Genomic DNA, 16,676 nt, shown 5'->3' on the forward strand with positions numbered 1-16,676 from the left:
ATGTTTTTTTCCCTCCCGTACGTTGCGTCAGTCGGCGGGCAAGAGGTTCGAGAAAATGTAGATAAATTCCATTAAATTATCATATTCTGCTCGTCATCAGCATAAGCTATTAAAGTCTTGTCCCTTCAGGTTGCTTCCCTCCGCACTTCAGCTTTCCTTAGTGGCTAGGAAATTGGTCCATAGTCTTACGCGGCAATCTCGTAGTCGTAGCCGTAGTAGGTTCATAGAACCTTTCTCCTCGAGCGAGGGAGTAGACAGCAGGCGATAAAACCATGCCCGTTATAATGGCCCTGGGTGAGAAAAGTTGTCTTTGTGGGGGTGCGACGATGGCGGCGGCGGCGGCGATGATGATGGGTCGTATGGATGGAGACTGCATCTCGTTGATGTCTCGTCGTCAATATGAAGGACTTCTTTCTGGGAGGAAGCCTTGAATTAGGGGATGATGTGTTCTCTTCTTGGCTGTTAAATTCTCGAATGGAAAATTCGAGTGCTTCTCGTCGGGAACGTGATTAAGGGTGACAAGTATTCAAGGAAATTTAACTGGTGTGATGTTGAACGGTGCATATTAAAATGGGAGTGTTGTTTTTGTGATGACGTACCTGATTAGAATCGTTGATTTCCTGTAAAGATAAAAAAAAGATCTAAGTTAGAGAATTAAATTACTACTGGCCTATTATTGTTCTTTGAGCACTTCCTCAGTAATTAGTGAAGAGCTATCCGAGGATATGAAAATTTGTCTCTAGTACATTGTGAGGTAAACACACTGCTACGGTTGAATCAGAAATCCAAGCCGCCAACTGTACCATGGTTTGTTTTATAACAACCAGAACCGTACTCAGGTTGTTTGTTCAGGTGGAAATTTCTCAGTTTAGTGCCCTTCTCTCAGAAGATGCCAAATTATCATTTTTATACGTGTTTTCCCTGACAGGTAGTGGTAGTTATTCAGTCCAGGGATGGTAGGTGTATTTAAAAATAATGTTTTCAATTATATCGACGAGATATCTTCACCACTAATTTTAAAATTTGCCGGCCGGGGAAGGTGTTCAATATTTCAGATTTATAAATCTAAGTCTTCCCTGAAGTTCAGAAACCTTCGGAAAAGTTAAATCTAGGGTGATCAGCAAACTGTGAAAACCTGGAAATAGCCGAGAATTTGAAAAGTAGCCGGGAGAACCGGGAAAAAGTCATTAAACCTTAACATATTCCAACAAACATTGAAAGTTGAATAAGAGCTTGAGCTTATTCAAGCAAAAATATGCATCTTCAGCTAAAAAGGTGCTTATTCAGCTCTCAGTTGTCTTAAACCATTGCAATTATTTTCAAAATTGGATTTGATCATACACAAAACTCCCAGCAGAATACCTTTAAATTCTCTTCTGAATTTGGTTGACAGTTTTTCAAGAATTTAAATTTAAATTCTCCAGCATTTTTTAATTAACATTAGAATACAATTCCTTTGGTATTTTCCTTAAAGCTCTCTTCTGAATCTCTCTCAGTATTTCTTTGAAATTGTCTTTTGTAAATCCTTTAAGTCCAGTTCATATTTCTTTTGAAATGATCCTTAAAATTCACCTACTATTCTTCTCAAAATCCCCTCCAAATTCTCCTTACAACTCGCTTGTAATTCTTCTAGAAATTTTTCAGAACTTAATTTCAGCAATAATTTGAAATTATTGTCAGAATTCCGTTGATTTTTTCTCACAGGTCATCTCAAAATCTGGTAAAAATAATGCATCATCTCTTTGAAATTTGCAAAATTCTATTAAAAAAAAACTTCTAATTATTAGAACGCCATACATTTTTCCAAGCCTTTTGCTTTTCATAGGGACCATATTGACGTAGGACTACGTCTGTGATTTCTATATGGAGGTACACTTTGTGAAAACCAAAAATGGAACATTTAACGAAATTATGAAAGATTTTGAACGTTAATAACTCAGCTGCCCCCGGACCAATTATTTTATCACGAATCGATCAGAAATATTGCTATGCATCTGTGAAATTTGAGAGTTTATCATTTTTCAAAATATCACTTTTGAAAACTGCACGAATGTGCAACTGCTGCTTATCACCGATTGCCTGCGAAAAGCGATTTCCCTAACACAGATTTCAAAGTTGAATTCCATGCGGTCTCACCAAACGGTGTTTATTCAATCACCGCGTGGTGAGTGATGTTCTCCAGTACACAACGAAATGCTCCCCGCAAGCAGCTAGCTATCAAGACTGCCCACAACCGCTGTTCGGTTGTTCCAATCACCGTGTGTGGTGGTGTCCGATCGTCGGCATCAGCAGCAGCAGCAGCAGTGCTCTCGGCGCGTGGCGTTGAACATTGTTCTCCCGTACACATCGAAAGCCTGCCTGCAAGCAGCGAGCTGCAGCCCACGTGAGCATCCATAGAAAGAGGAAAAAGCCGCACCGCTATTGATCGGAATTAGTAGCTCTTCGTGAGTCGAACGTTAATAACTCAGCTGCCCCCTGACCAATTTCAATAATTTTATCGCCAATCGATCAGAAATATTCCTACGCATCTGCCTAATTTAAGAGTTTATAATTTTTCAAAATATCACTATTGAAAACTGCACGAATGTGCAGCTGTTGCTATGATAATTAAAATTATCACCGATTGCCTGCAAAAAGCGATTTCCCTAACACAGATTTCAAAGTTGAATTCCATCCGGTGTCGCCACAACGAAAGGCTGCCTGTAAGCAGCAAGCTGCAGCCCACATGAGCATCTATAGAAGGAAGAAGAAGCCGCACTGCTATTGATCGGAATCAGTAGCTCTTCGTGAGTCGCTGTGGGACATCTATGCCAAGCGCGTCATAGTAAATAGTATAAACAGAGAGAACCCCGTTGAAATTCCTATTGCTACTCAAAACACAAGCTCCTACTGCAGTTAACAAATAAGATGTATTATATAAGACCACGTAGTCCTACGTCACCATTGCGTACAACCCCATAGGGCTGTCCCTTGTAGTTTTCTTTCAAAATCTGGGATCTTGGATTTTTTTTTCGAAATCGGGTATGTAGGATTTTTTTTTTAAATCCTACCCTTTGTTTTTTTTTTTTTTCAAAGTCCCATAATGTTGAAAAAATCCAATCCTTTTTTCTCTAAATCCAGGATAGATTTTTAGAAGCCGCAAATCTAAAAAAAATCACAGCTACTACAAATGTCTAAACCTTAGAATCCTAGAAATTTTCTTAAATTTTATTTTAAAGGTTTCTGCTTGTACAGATCACGTTGCGTTAAAACATGTTCGGCAATACGATCTTTGAAAAATCCTTGACTCTGGTACTTTGTAAATTTGGACCCTTTTTAAATCCCGAATTCCCGAGTCTTCAAAAGTTACACACACTTAAGTATTTTTTTTTCGCACCCCCGTGTACCGTGTAAGAAAATCCATGTTAAACAAACCGCGTTATTCAAAAATTCTTCGTAAGAAAAAATCCTTTTTTCAAAAATCTTTGTAAATGAACATCTGAGCTTTATTACCACCACCTTCATGGTATTGACTTTCTGATCAACTTTATTCAAGCATTAGTAACCTTCTAACCTGCAGGTGCTAAATTTCGTTATTTCGACTCATTTCCCTTAGAAAACACTCAGAAGTTGTTGGCTCTTTAACCACGTTTTTTTCTCAAAAATCGTCGTAGTTGATTTCAAAAATTATCGTAAAAAACCGTGTAAAAATAGACTACAGTGTATTCAAATTAGCTCTAATGTACCTCGAAAATAACGAAGTATTGCAAAGCGAGAAAACAACGGGAATTTTCAAATGAGAATTCCCTGACCACTCTGATTAAGAGGAACATCATTTGACTAGAAGCTTAGAGAACTTCTTAAAAATAAAAGAAACGTTGTAGAATTTCAAGGAAGTTCATAGATTTTCAAGAAACATCGTAGAACTTTCGAAGATTCCGTTAACAGTCATAGCACACAGTAGAAGTTTTGGAAACTTTCGAGCTTAGTTAATTGCAAGCAACTTTGTCGAAAAAAATTTTTTTTCTATCTCTTAACGTTCTCATTTTAGAGTATTTAGAGTTGACTTAGGGTGTTCCTGGAAAAAATAGTTTTTTAGCAATAACTTTTTTATTTGAAATTTCTCATGAAAGTTATCGAGTAGAGAATTTTAAAACTCTTTTAGACGAATGTTTTATACCTGAATTGGTTGCCTGTATCTCTTCTAATAAAAAAGATATACCCAAATATAGTAAAAAATATGACTAAATTCAAATTGATTTTATACGAGTTTAAAAAATAACATACCTCCAATTTTGTCATAATATTGAGAATTACATACGCCCTTTCAAATGCCGTAAAAAACCTTTTTTTTTGTTTGCCCTAACCAGAGATATTAACATTTTAAAAGTGCATACTTTTAGTATAAAAACGTCAATAACTCTTGATCGGCGAAAGATATTGACAAGCTTTGTGCAGCAAAAACTTGCGCCTTTTGAAGATCTAAAAGTTATCTGAAGACACATTTGCTGAGAAATTTGAAATAAGAAAACTAGAGCAAAAAAACTGTTTTTTTAAGAGCCACCCTAACTCAATTTAAGAAAATAGCTCTAAATCGGCCAATTTAAGAGATACAAAAAAGTTATCTCCAACAAAGTTGCTTGAAATTTGCTCAGCTATAACTTTGCCGAAGAATGTATACCTTAATTTATTCAAACAAAAAAGTTAGATTTTTGATTTTAATGATAATAGGAACCACCCTAGAATTCATTGTCATAAAAATGAGGGCCTAACTATAAGGAATAACTTTGTAGAAGAAACTTTTAGTCTAAAGTTTCAGTTTCAGGCTCAAAACATATCATTCCACCTAAATCTGCATTCTGGACCACTGTGCACTGGGATTATTTTAAACTTCTTTGGACTTTTTAGATGTTCAGGGGGATTCGGGAAACTTGGCAGAGTTTCAGAGAATTTTGAAGAAATTCAGGGTGCTTTGTAAAAATTTGAGAAAACTTCGTAGGATTATGAACCTTATACATATTTGGGAAACTTCGTTGAACTTATGGGAACTTTGTTTAATTTTAAGAAACTTAATAAAAGGGCACTCCGTTAAAGTTTAATGGACTTAAAATAGATCTTCAGAGGAAATAAAACAAATTCTAAACGAGAACTTTTCAGCAGTTCAGTGATATTTATGTGAATTCCGAGAACTTCGTAGAAGTCAAGCGAATTAGGTAGCTATTTGAGGAACTTGGAAAAATATCATAAAAGTGCTGGGATTTTTTTTTATTCAAGGAACATTGTAGAATTTTACAAAATTGCAGAAGTTCAGCGCCCTTCATAAAAGTTCAGGAAATTTCTTAGAACCTCGGGGAGTGTTGTAAAAGTTTAGAATACTTCTTAGAACTTCAGGGTTTGATTTGAGAGCTGGTAGTTTTGGGAACTTTGTTTCGCCTAGATGTTTAGGAAAATTCGTAGAAAAGGTTTAAGGTCTTCCTGAAGTTTGGAGAAGGTTATGAATGTCTTAAGATCTTGGTCGAATAGAGAGAACTTGAAATAAAAATAATCATGGAACTTGAAATTTTCAAGAAATAAAGATAAGGGAACTTTTTAGATGCCCAAGGAACATTGAAACAATTCTTCCACCTATTTGGAACCTGTGTCACCTGCTGAGATCGGTGCTGACAACTACTTCACTCTTCACACGGTGTATCTGGTAGAATAACATTAAAAGAGTTACTGATTCTGGTTTCATTGAGGTTTCAAAAAAAAGCTCATCATCATAGCTCACTTTAGAAAATTTACGAGAGGAATGCTTTTTACATTTTTTAAACTATTGTGCAGTACAATACTGCATAACTCTATTACCGCCCAGTGATTTATTTATATATCAGCATTTTCATGTCTTGGTAGAAATTGACATGAGACAAAGCTAAGTTATGAAAAGTTAAAAGTCATCTACAGTATAAACATTCCATTTTGTGTCACTCGAAAAAGAGAGGTAAAGTGCGGGTTGTGCTTAGTAGGTCCAAAATTATATCTACACCCTATTATCAGCCAGCAAATCCCCAGGATTCAACAATCAAACCACAACATTCGAGCTGCTAGAAATACCGGGTTGCCAAACATGCCAGAATATGCATTATCCTCATGAACATTCCCAAGCATTGATTTGCAACCGAAGCATCCCTCGTTCATGTATTTTGACGTAGGACTACGTTTGTGATTTCTATATGGGGGTAGACTTTGTGAAAAACGAGAATGGAACATGTAACGAAATTATGAAAGATTTTGAACGTTAATAACTGAGCTGCCCCTGAACCAATCGAATAATTTTATCACCAATCGATCAGAAATATTTCTATGCAACGATAGCAATGCTTCCAACTGGTGATTTTTAACAAGAAACTATTGAAAAAGTGGTAAATGTGAAGCATTGTCCAAAATCGTCGAAATAACTAACAAATGCTTCCCCAACACAGTCATCAGAGAGTCGTTAGTAGACGAAACATGTCGAGGGAGCATTGCTGCTTCCCCAACACTGTCATCAGAGAGTCGTTAGTAGACGAAACAAGTCGAAGTGTCATTCATGTGTGTATGATAAAATACCCAAAATGGGTGGGACATGATTTTCAGCTTTCGAAAAATGAACACAAGCTCCTGCTGCAGTTAACGAATAACATTTATTATATACGACCACGTAGTTCTTATATAATGGATGAATTTTAGCAGATATGTGAATCATTGCCCATAACAAACAATTATGCAAATACAAATAACAACAAGGACAAGGACGATTACGACAATCAGATTAACAATGGACCGTATAGGCAGCTTCGAGTAAACCCCTTACAGAACATGGTTAAACACGTGGAGAAAACACTGAAGGAGTGCAAATCAATATAAGGGGATGGAGCAGGTCGTTTACGTGAATCCAATCTTATTATACCCAGGATCACAGGTCTCCCCAAAGTCCACAAACCGGGGAATGAAATGCGAGAGATCGTGTCTACAGTTGGTTCCTCTACCCACAAACTAGCGAGTGGCTAGCCACAGAGTTCCAGAGTATTCCGAATCAGTTCCAGAGTAAGGCAGTTAGTAACACCCAGGAGTTCGCCCAACAATTACCATCTTCAGGAGATATCAACGAGGACGAGATTATGGTATCTTTCGATGTCACAGCTCTTTTTCCCAGGGTACCGGTCAAGGAAGCGATCAACCATTTGGAGGACTGGCTATTAACACAACGAGAGGATGCAGTTTGGGGAAACAAGGTTCGGGCGTACCTTAAGCAGACTCGCTTTTGTATGGAAGAGAACTACTTCTCTTTTCGAGGTAACTTCTACAAACAGACGAAGGGAGCCCCAATGGGAAATCCTCTATCCCCCCTTCTTTTGTGAACTTTTCATGGCTAACTTGGAGATAATCCTGACGGAAAAAGGACTTTTACCAAACCATTGGTGGAGGTTTGTTGACGATATCTTTAGCGTAGTTAACCGGGAAGCCCTTCGACAAATTTTAGATGAGAGCAACAGAATTCACAAGGATATAAAATTCACTCACAAGGAAGAAAAAGACGGAAAACTCGGATTTCTCGATCTTCTAGTCATCAGGGAATAGTCAACATCTTCTTCGCTTGAATACGAAGTTTCAACAATCACCAAAAGAGTCATCCCCTATACAGTGCTTTCCCGATTTTGTCAGTTTTTTTTTTTTCTCTACAGCTGTATCGAGTCCCTCCCGATAAAGGTAATTAGGTGGCGGATAGAACTGGGATGGCTGCAATACAAGTTATGGGCAGATACCCCATTCAAGAAGAAGGTTTCGTGATCGCCAAAATTAACGGAGTATTCATATGCAGTTGCTACGCACCCGTTGGACGATGGAACAGTTGCACGAGGCGATGGTTGGGCTTACCGAAGAGCTGATCGGACGAAGACCGGTAGTCATCGGAGGAGACTTCAATGCTTAGGCAGTGTAGTGGCGGAACAGATGTACCAACGCAAGAGGGCACATTTTGCTGGAAGCTCTGGCGAAGAAATTCGCAGAGATGTCCGGGAATCCATTATCGACGTCACTTTATGCGGACTGCAATCCGTCGCTGGTGGAGAACATGAATTGGAGAGTGTGTGAAGGATATACCCATAGTGACTATCAGGAAATTCGATATGGCATCGGCCAACGGAATCATGTGGCAGTACAGAGGACGAGAACTTGCGACCTGAAGTGGAAGACGAGTTGACAGATCGTTAGGGAGAGCATGTGACTCGACCATGTCGAGGAAACTGGAGCTAAATAACAGACGGCTTCCAGCTTACTGCTGCAACGAGGTAATTAGCACCCTCCGCGCTAGTTGTCTCAGAGCCAGAAGACGTGTTCAGAGAGCAAGAACAGAAGCAGACAGAGAGGAACGTAGCGGAATGTTCCGGGCACATAAACGAGAGATAAAGCAGAGCAAGTCAAACTGTCAACTGGAGGCTCTGGGTCGAGACGCTGCTGCCAACGACGCACACCGTGTCGTGATGACGAAGATCAGATATCCAGTCATACCCGCTGAAATGTGCTTAGAGATCCTGAAAATCATCGTGGAAGGACTTTTCTCGAAGCACGATCCAACGACCTGGCCACCTACACTGAACGAAAACATCCGCAATATTTCGACTGATTATTGTATTGCTCGAGCCCTTTAACAATATGCTGTCGAATTTCGGATGATTTCCTTATGGTTGAATTCATCCTCCAAATAAAGGCTATAAAACACACTCAGGGCTCAGAGGACAACAATTTAAGGATAGGATGACTTGCAAATACTTTAGGTTATATTATTAATTAGATTGTTTACATTCCCACATTGAATAGCCATGAACAGCCATTCATCATGCATACAAAAATGTCTTGTTGGTAGAGGAAACTTCCTTCACCACGAAATAGATAATTTTCGGTTTCCACGCTTTACCAATGTTCGTCCCACCTCTGATAGCGATGGCTATGCTTCCACCTCGTGAGTCTGCTCAGAGCAACAAATGACGTTCGATAGAATTATTTACATCATCGTTTTGAATTAGTTGCGTTAAGGGACTGACCCAATACCAAATGCATTTCAATTTAAGATGATTATCATTCTGCAGAGAGCATTACGCATTCCAACTGAAGGCCATATCTCCTTTCATAACAATGTTCATCCTGTATTCAACAGAAAAATCAATCGTCATTTGGTTGCAGCTATCATTCGGAAATATGATTTTGATGATTCGATTTAAATGGTCTGAGGTTTCATTCGAACAGAGGACGGTGGTTTGGTACAGTGTACATCGTACGGAGACGGAGAGGGAGATAACGACGAAGACACCAACGAGCAACTCTTGCTACACTCGAAAAACTCTTGGAGAGGATCATCCTAAACCGGCTGACGAAATGCACAGAGAGTAATGCTGGGTTTAGACTAGGCAAGTCAAATGATCAACTCAGTTGAATTCAATTGGCTTGAAAAGTTGAGCCTGGTTCAACTTTTTTTCAATTCAAGTGAGTTGATCAAGTCAGTTGAATGGCATGGTTTACACGTTCAATTCGCGTTCAAGTCAGTTGAATTCAACTGACTTGATCAATTGACTTCTCCTGTCTAAACCCAGCTTAAGTGGTCGATTAGGATCACGGTGGGAATTCCACAAGGCTCCATCCTTGGTCCAACGCTCTGGAACGTGATATAAAACGGCGGGCTAACGCTGAAGCTACCCAAACGAGTTGAGATCGTTGGCTTTGCGGACGACGTCGTCTTACGGTAACAGGTAAGATGCTGAAATAGGTGGAAATGTTGGCAACCGAGGCGGTCGACATGATCGGAAACCTAATGCATGGAGCGAAGCTGCAGATAGCCCACAACAAAAGACCCAGTTAATGTTTTAGGTAAATCAGGTGTATATAGAATAAGCCGTAATCATTGTAACAAAGTATACAGCTTATCGCAAAATTGAGCGTACGCCCTAGTAGAACATTTTTTGAAACATTGTGAATAGATATATTTTTTAAATCGTGGCTGGTGGTTTAACAGATGTTTGTTGATTTATCGCTTTAGTTTTGGACTTTAATGGGAGAACCTGTATGAAGTTAGATTTATTTTAGTAAAACGGTCAATTTTCAACTTTTTACCTAGTGGACGAATTTTAGTAAAATTAGTGGAATGATCTTTATTATGATTAAAAATACGCAAAATTTAAAAAAAAGTTTAGTTCATTCTATTTCAAGATATTATGGTTTTGACGTAGGACTACGTCTATGATTTCTATATGGGGGTACACTTTGTGAAAACCGAAAATGGAACATGTAACAAAAAGTGAAAGATTTTGAACGTTAATAACTCAGCTGCCCCTGGACTAATTTCAATAATTTTATCACCAATCGATCAGATATATTTCTACACATCTGTTAAATTTAAGACTTTAATTTTTTTTTATAAAGTGTCACTATTGAAAATTGTATTCAATCACCGCGTGATGAGTAGGGTGTTCTCCAGTACACAACGAAAGGGTACCTGCAAGCTGCGAGCTGCAGCTCACATGACCATCCATAGAAGGAAGAAAAAGCTGCACAGCTATTGATCGGAATCAGTAGCTCTTCGTGAGTCGCTGTGGGCCATCTATGTCAAGTGCGTCATACTAAAGAGTATAAACAGAGAGAATCCCGTTCAAATTCCTATTCCTACACAAAACACAAGCTCCTTCTGCAGTTAACAAATAAGATTTATTAAATAAGACCACGTAGTCCTACGTCACCATTGCGAACAACCCCATAGGGCTGTCCCTTGTAGTTTTTCAAGAAAAATGTGTTTTTCTCAAATAGCTCTTAATTTTATAAAGGCAATCGAATAAGCCCAACACTGCAACGTCTACATCAAAAGAAGTGGTTTAACATATGCAAAAACATCTTTGAACAAACTATACCCCTGAAATCAATGTTTGAGAAGCTATTTAAAAAGCGCACGAAAACGGCAAAAAGCAACAATGTGCACTGTACCAATAATTGATAAATTAATGATGATTCAGCAGCCAGAAATTCAGAAACTTATCTTTCAAAGCTGTTTTACTAAAATTTAAGAACATCTGTACGCTCAATTTTGAGATACACTGTATGTAGGACAAACCAAGAGAACTTTAGCAACTAGATTTCAAGAACATATAGCGGAGGTTAATAAGGGAAAAAGTAAGAGGAAAAAGGTCTAACATATGATTTCAAATCAAAGGTTGCAGAACACATCTTCATATATCACCAACTATCGACGGAGGACATCACGGTTTTACGAACCGTATCTACACCATGGAAATTGGATGTTGCAGAGAGCCTCGAGATCAACAAACAACGGAATTCACCTTTACTCAACAGGGATCAAGGAAACGGACACACATGGCTTTTCAAGTTACTACCTAGAACACATCAACGAGTAAGCGGCGGAGTACCTGCTCCTACAGGAAATTAGATTTAAGTTTACCTAGCTTCTAAGTAAAAATGTACTTAGGTAAAATACGATGTTTTCTTCAGTCGAGTATTAGTACAAGGACACTGAAGAAGTCTGTACATTGTAGACGAAATACGCACGAATTAAATGGAAATTACTAAGCCTTCTCTCTCTCTCTTTATACAGGTATTCCACTTAGACGCCCACATTTATCAGGATTCAGAATTATGCAAAGTTTCATGCAAATTGGAGAAGGTCAAGTTTGGCATGGAATAGCTTCAAACGATTACAGGGCTACAACTACTGTTGTCATTAGCTTGAAAGTGGTTTTTTGTCTAAAAAAAATTTCTATGTCAAACAATTTGAGGAGTTTTGGTAAATTTCCAAAGATTTTCAAAGAAATTGCCCACATTCAGACACAACTGTGTATTTTAAGAAATCTATTTTGGATTTTTTAAAGGATAAACAATTAAGTTAGTGGAATTAAATGTAAATTACCAATCCTTCTCTCTTTCTTTACACATTTAGATGATAAGACTTTTTAGAGTAGATTTTAAAATAAAAATACGAACATTACCGGATGATACCCTTACTCACATTCTTCGAAAACATCCTGACCAAGACAATATTTCCGCTCAAGCAGATATCCACAGCAGTTAAACCGCGTTCCGATTGTCACAACCTGCCAAACATGACGATTGATTTCCCTGGAGATCACATCGTCTTCATCTAATAGTGGTGACAACCACAAAGACGATGACATCGAGATATTGTTCGTCTGTTGTTTACTTCCAAGACCAAATAAAACGACGTCGAGCTCGTCTTCAGTTACGTCGTCGACACATACATACCCATGGCTGATGGGAAATGGTTTATGGTTCAGTTGTCTGTTGGTTACATATCATCGATGTTTGTCGAGCAAATTGATTAAAGACCAGAGGGGAAGGGATCCACAATTGCTGTTTGGTTAAATTTGCCTGTCCACTACCCAATTCAACAAATCACCGAAATCAATTCAGGACTCATAACGGATTCCGCTGATCGAAGCCGGAAAAGCGACACATGTTTTCTGGTTGTGTTAGGCCTCATAAAACATTTCCTTTTCCCCATCCGATTCCGTTTGCGGAGACAAACAAAACAAAACCATCATTCATGCATGGATTTGTGCTGAGCATTGTTTCTTCAGCCCCGGAAAGGAACTTCCTCCACCGGAGCATCCTCGATAAATATTGCGGTAGATAAATTTCACCACAACTGTTTTATCTCCGAAATGAGATTTTCGGCATCATCTATTCCTTTGCCTCATCAGTATACGTGTGCAAGATCAATTCGAATGTTTTTGTATGTGTGTGTGTGTGTGTGCATAGGATGGCAACAAATTCCGAATGCTAAATGATACACAAAACTCCGTATCCTTCTTAAACTTTGTCTCACCACCGTCCTTGTGGCAGGGGAACACCAGAACGTCATCTCGACGGTGGAAGCTTTTGCGACAAGCGAAATGTGCACCGTAAGCATCTTGTCGTTCCATGCTCCAAGCTCGCCGTGGCCATAGAATAGACGGTGATAAAAAATTGGAAAATTCTATCAAAATATATGACCGGATCACCCGAAGAATGAGAGATGAGAACCGTCGTCGGTTCCAGGCTGCACACAACCGATGGCAAAGCTAGCGATTCTTATTCGTTCGGAACCCGATTGGTTGGACTGCTTTTGTCAAGTGAACTGGCTTTTGGATTTTGATTGGCACTTGGAGTAAGATTTTCTTCTTAGACAGGGACGCATTACACGAGCATGCTGCTTCTTTATTTTCCCGGAGTATTTCGTTCCAGCTTGAATTTATCCTTCTTAATTGGATGTTATATTTAAAAAATTACTTTTATGTGGAGACCGTTTTTGAGAGGTTTTAGACCACCCCATGGACCTTAGGCACTCGCAAACCTTCTGAAGTGTCTACGTTGTTTATCAATAGCCCCCTATGAGCACATCTAATCCCTGCACACTAGACTGATGCAAAATTTGAAATGTTCGCTCAACAGTGCTCAAACGGTTCCAAATTGGGTCCTGATTAGCCTCCGAAAGTTTAAACTCATTTGATGAGAAACTGACTTGGCACAAACCATTTTAAGTTCATATGGAAATTACTATGGGAAAACCAAACTAATTGTTCATTGTCTTCTAGCCTTTTTCCATATTATGTGTAAACAAACTCTATTGCTATTCTTATAGGAAATTTTCCCAGCTTCAACTTTGTTGACGATCGGTTTTTCAGACAAGCTTCATATTAAATAGTTATTAATTTTTTAAGAGATTGATAATCTTATCATGGCATGATTATTAGAGTGATGCAAAATTTGAAATTTTCACTCCACAATACTTAAACGATTCCAAATCGGATCCTGACTAAACTCTCAAAATTTGAACACATTTGGTGAGAAACTGAGATGGCACAAACCATTTGAAGTTTGTATGGAAATTACTATGGTAAAACCAAGATTTTTGTTCATGTCTATCTTATAATTAACCATATCGGTCTGCTTCAAAAGCTTTCAATTGGACTTGTAGGAAATTTTCCCAGCTACAACTTTGCTGAAGACCACTTTTTGATTAAATGCATGGATCGAAAGTTATTAATGGGTCAATACGCTGATGTCTTATGATTATTCTCAATCAACTGCTCAGCAGGCAACATTGGTGTTTCTGGGGCGTTGAATAGGACACAAAAATCATGGCTACTATGTCACACTGCAAAATACAGTGTTGCCTACAGAGCAGCTGCTTGATCACGTCATAAGTTTACCAAACTCTTAAATAATTAATAACTTTTTCCTGTCTCGTTTTAAATAGAAACGATCTTCAGCAAAGTTGTAGCTGAGAAAATTTTCTATAAGAATGGCTATCGAACTGTTTCGCAGCTCAATATGGAAAAAGACTAGAAGGCAATGAACAAAAAGTTGAGATTTCCAATAGTAATTTACATGTAAACTTCAAATGGCTTGTGCGAAGTCTGTTTCTAACCAAATGAGTTGTAACTTTGGGAGGCTAATCAGGATCCGATTTGAAATCATTTAAGCACTGTGGAGCAAAAAAGTCAAATTTTGCATCAGTCTAATGATTATGCAACTTTATTGTGGGCAACACTGTATTTTGCAGTGTGACATAGTAGCAGCGTCGCCAGATATACCGATGTATCTGTATTTATACCGATTTCCGAACTAGATACCGATATAGAGATAAGGTTCCTCAGAATACCGATTTTTTTTTAAATAATCAAAATAATTATTGCCTGCCCACTCTCGAATATCGGAGAAAATTATCGTGAGAGACTTGTATCTTTTTGAATATCTCAAATTGTTTGAGCCTTTAAAATTCTAAAAAAAACATCTTTAAAAATGTCTTATGGATACTTCTTTTTTCCTTTAGTATAGAGATTTTCAGCCTTTGGCTGGTTCATCTCTTACCCTTATGGATACTCACCGTTTTATGCTACCCATCAATCGATAAACATTCGATGGCTCTTTCGGGTAATTCCGGGAGAATCAAGAAATTCTTTTTAAACATTATTAAACTTCCTGAATTTTCTTCCAACTTTCCCTGGAATTTTCTTCCAGCGTACATCGTAAATTATTTTTCGATTCCTCTCGGAAACTTATTGCAACTTCCCTTGGAAGCTTCTTCAACCTTCGCTCGAATGTTTCTTCCATCTTCTCCCACCATTTTTTTTTCAACTTTCCCGGAACTTCAGTGATGCTTCCAGACTCTTAATGCGGATCCACACTAGTTGTCCAGAGTTTTGAGTAAGTTTCGATAAATTAAAGAATGTTTCAATAATTTCTGGTAAAATTCTAAAACCCGGAAATATTAGGAAAGTCCAGTGAACTTCAGTGAACTTAAGGAAACATCATAAATATTTTGAATACTTCACAAGTCCAAAGAACTTCTGAAAAATTTAATGGTTTTCAGGACAGTTCCATTAGTTTCAGGAGAATTGAGAGAACTTTAGGAAGCTCCGAGAACATCAGGACAGATCAATAATAAATATAATAATAATAAAAGGAGTTCCGAGAAACTCAGGCAATTTCCGAACACTTCAGCAATGTTCTGAGGGGCTCATGCAAATTTAAGAAACGTAAGGGAAGTTACACGAACATTAGCACATTGTGAGAATATTTTATGGGAAGTTCCGTGGAAATCGGGAAGATCAGAGAACTTCAATGCTGATGTAACAATAAATTCAAGAAAATGGTGCGCTAAAGAAATTTCGCAATCTTCCTATTCACTTAATCACCCCTATTTACTTAAGGAAAATTACAAGAACTTTTAAGGAATTCCGAGGAAATATGGAATATTCCTAAGTACATTTCCGGAATGTTCCAAAAAATTCAGGGGCATTGCGGGGTCTTCAGGGATGTTTTTTTTACCATTTGGAAAATTTTCTGGATCATTAGAACATCCCTCAAGAGCTCTTTCTACCAGAATTATGTCCTTGTTTCTTTCGACTGTTCCGTAAGCGCTCTGGCTTCCGATTTTCTCCAGATTTTTTTTTTCCAATCTACCTTAGGAAGTTTCTGCCAGCGTCTCCAGGAAGTTTCTTCCGTCTTCTCCATGAAATTAAATTAAACTTCTCCCAGAAATTTCTTTCGTCTAGTTCTGGAATTTTGTCCAGTTGTTTTTTTGTTTCACTTCTATTGGAAAGTTTTTCCAAGCTTCTTCTGGCTTCCTCTGGAAATGGCTCCTTTGGAATTTACTTCCGATTTTTGAAACTTTTCTGCCTTCCTTTGAATGTGAAATCCAATTTTTTTTCTGATAGTTTCTTTAAATTTTCGCCAGAAGTTTCTCAATTTATGTCTTGGAAGTTCCGCGGATGTTTTTCCGACTTCTCTCAGAACTTTCCTCAAACTTCCTCCAGGAGAGCTACTTTCTTCTTTCTCTGGATGTTGTTTTCAGTTTCCCCCAGAAGCTAACTCAAACATTCCCCGGAGTTTTCTTCCGGAATTTTCCAATAATAGTCCAAAAGTTAAAATTTTCGCTTTCAAAAACGGCAAAAATATAAAATTAATTAAAATAGTAAATACCGATAAATCCGGAGTGATTTGAGATTTGGGCGTAATTGATTTTGTAAACAAACACGTGAATCGCCGAATTCTCGTGAATAACAGATCAATCTTGTAAACAAACAAAACCAAATGGTAGAGGAGTGTTATTAGTTTTCGAGATCGAGTTTTGATTTGCGAGAAATCGGCGATTTACGTGTTTGTTTACAAATGCA

General features: G+C 38.1%; 1 protein-coding gene across 3 annotated transcripts in view; it reads right to left on the reverse strand.

Moving 5' to 3' along the window:
- Positions 1–16,676, reverse strand: part of LOC135710551 (homeobox protein PKNOX1-like) — a 289,794-nt gene that overhangs the window by 124,067 nt on the left and 149,051 nt on the right. For all 3 annotated transcript variants that reach the window (XM_065233155.1, XM_065233153.1, XM_065233154.1), the window contains one exon: positions 600–620. The gene's annotated coding sequence lies outside the window, so the exon portion shown is untranslated. The remainder of the gene's footprint in view (positions 1–599; positions 621–16,676) is intronic.

The sequence above is a fragment of the Ochlerotatus camptorhynchus genome, unplaced genomic scaffold (assembly GCF_037179485.1).
Source record: "Ochlerotatus camptorhynchus isolate MF236.1 unplaced genomic scaffold, CSIRO-AGI_Acam_v1.1 ptg000391l, whole genome shotgun sequence".
In the NCBI taxonomy this organism is placed as follows: Eukaryota; Metazoa; Arthropoda; class Insecta; order Diptera; family Culicidae; genus Ochlerotatus; species Ochlerotatus camptorhynchus.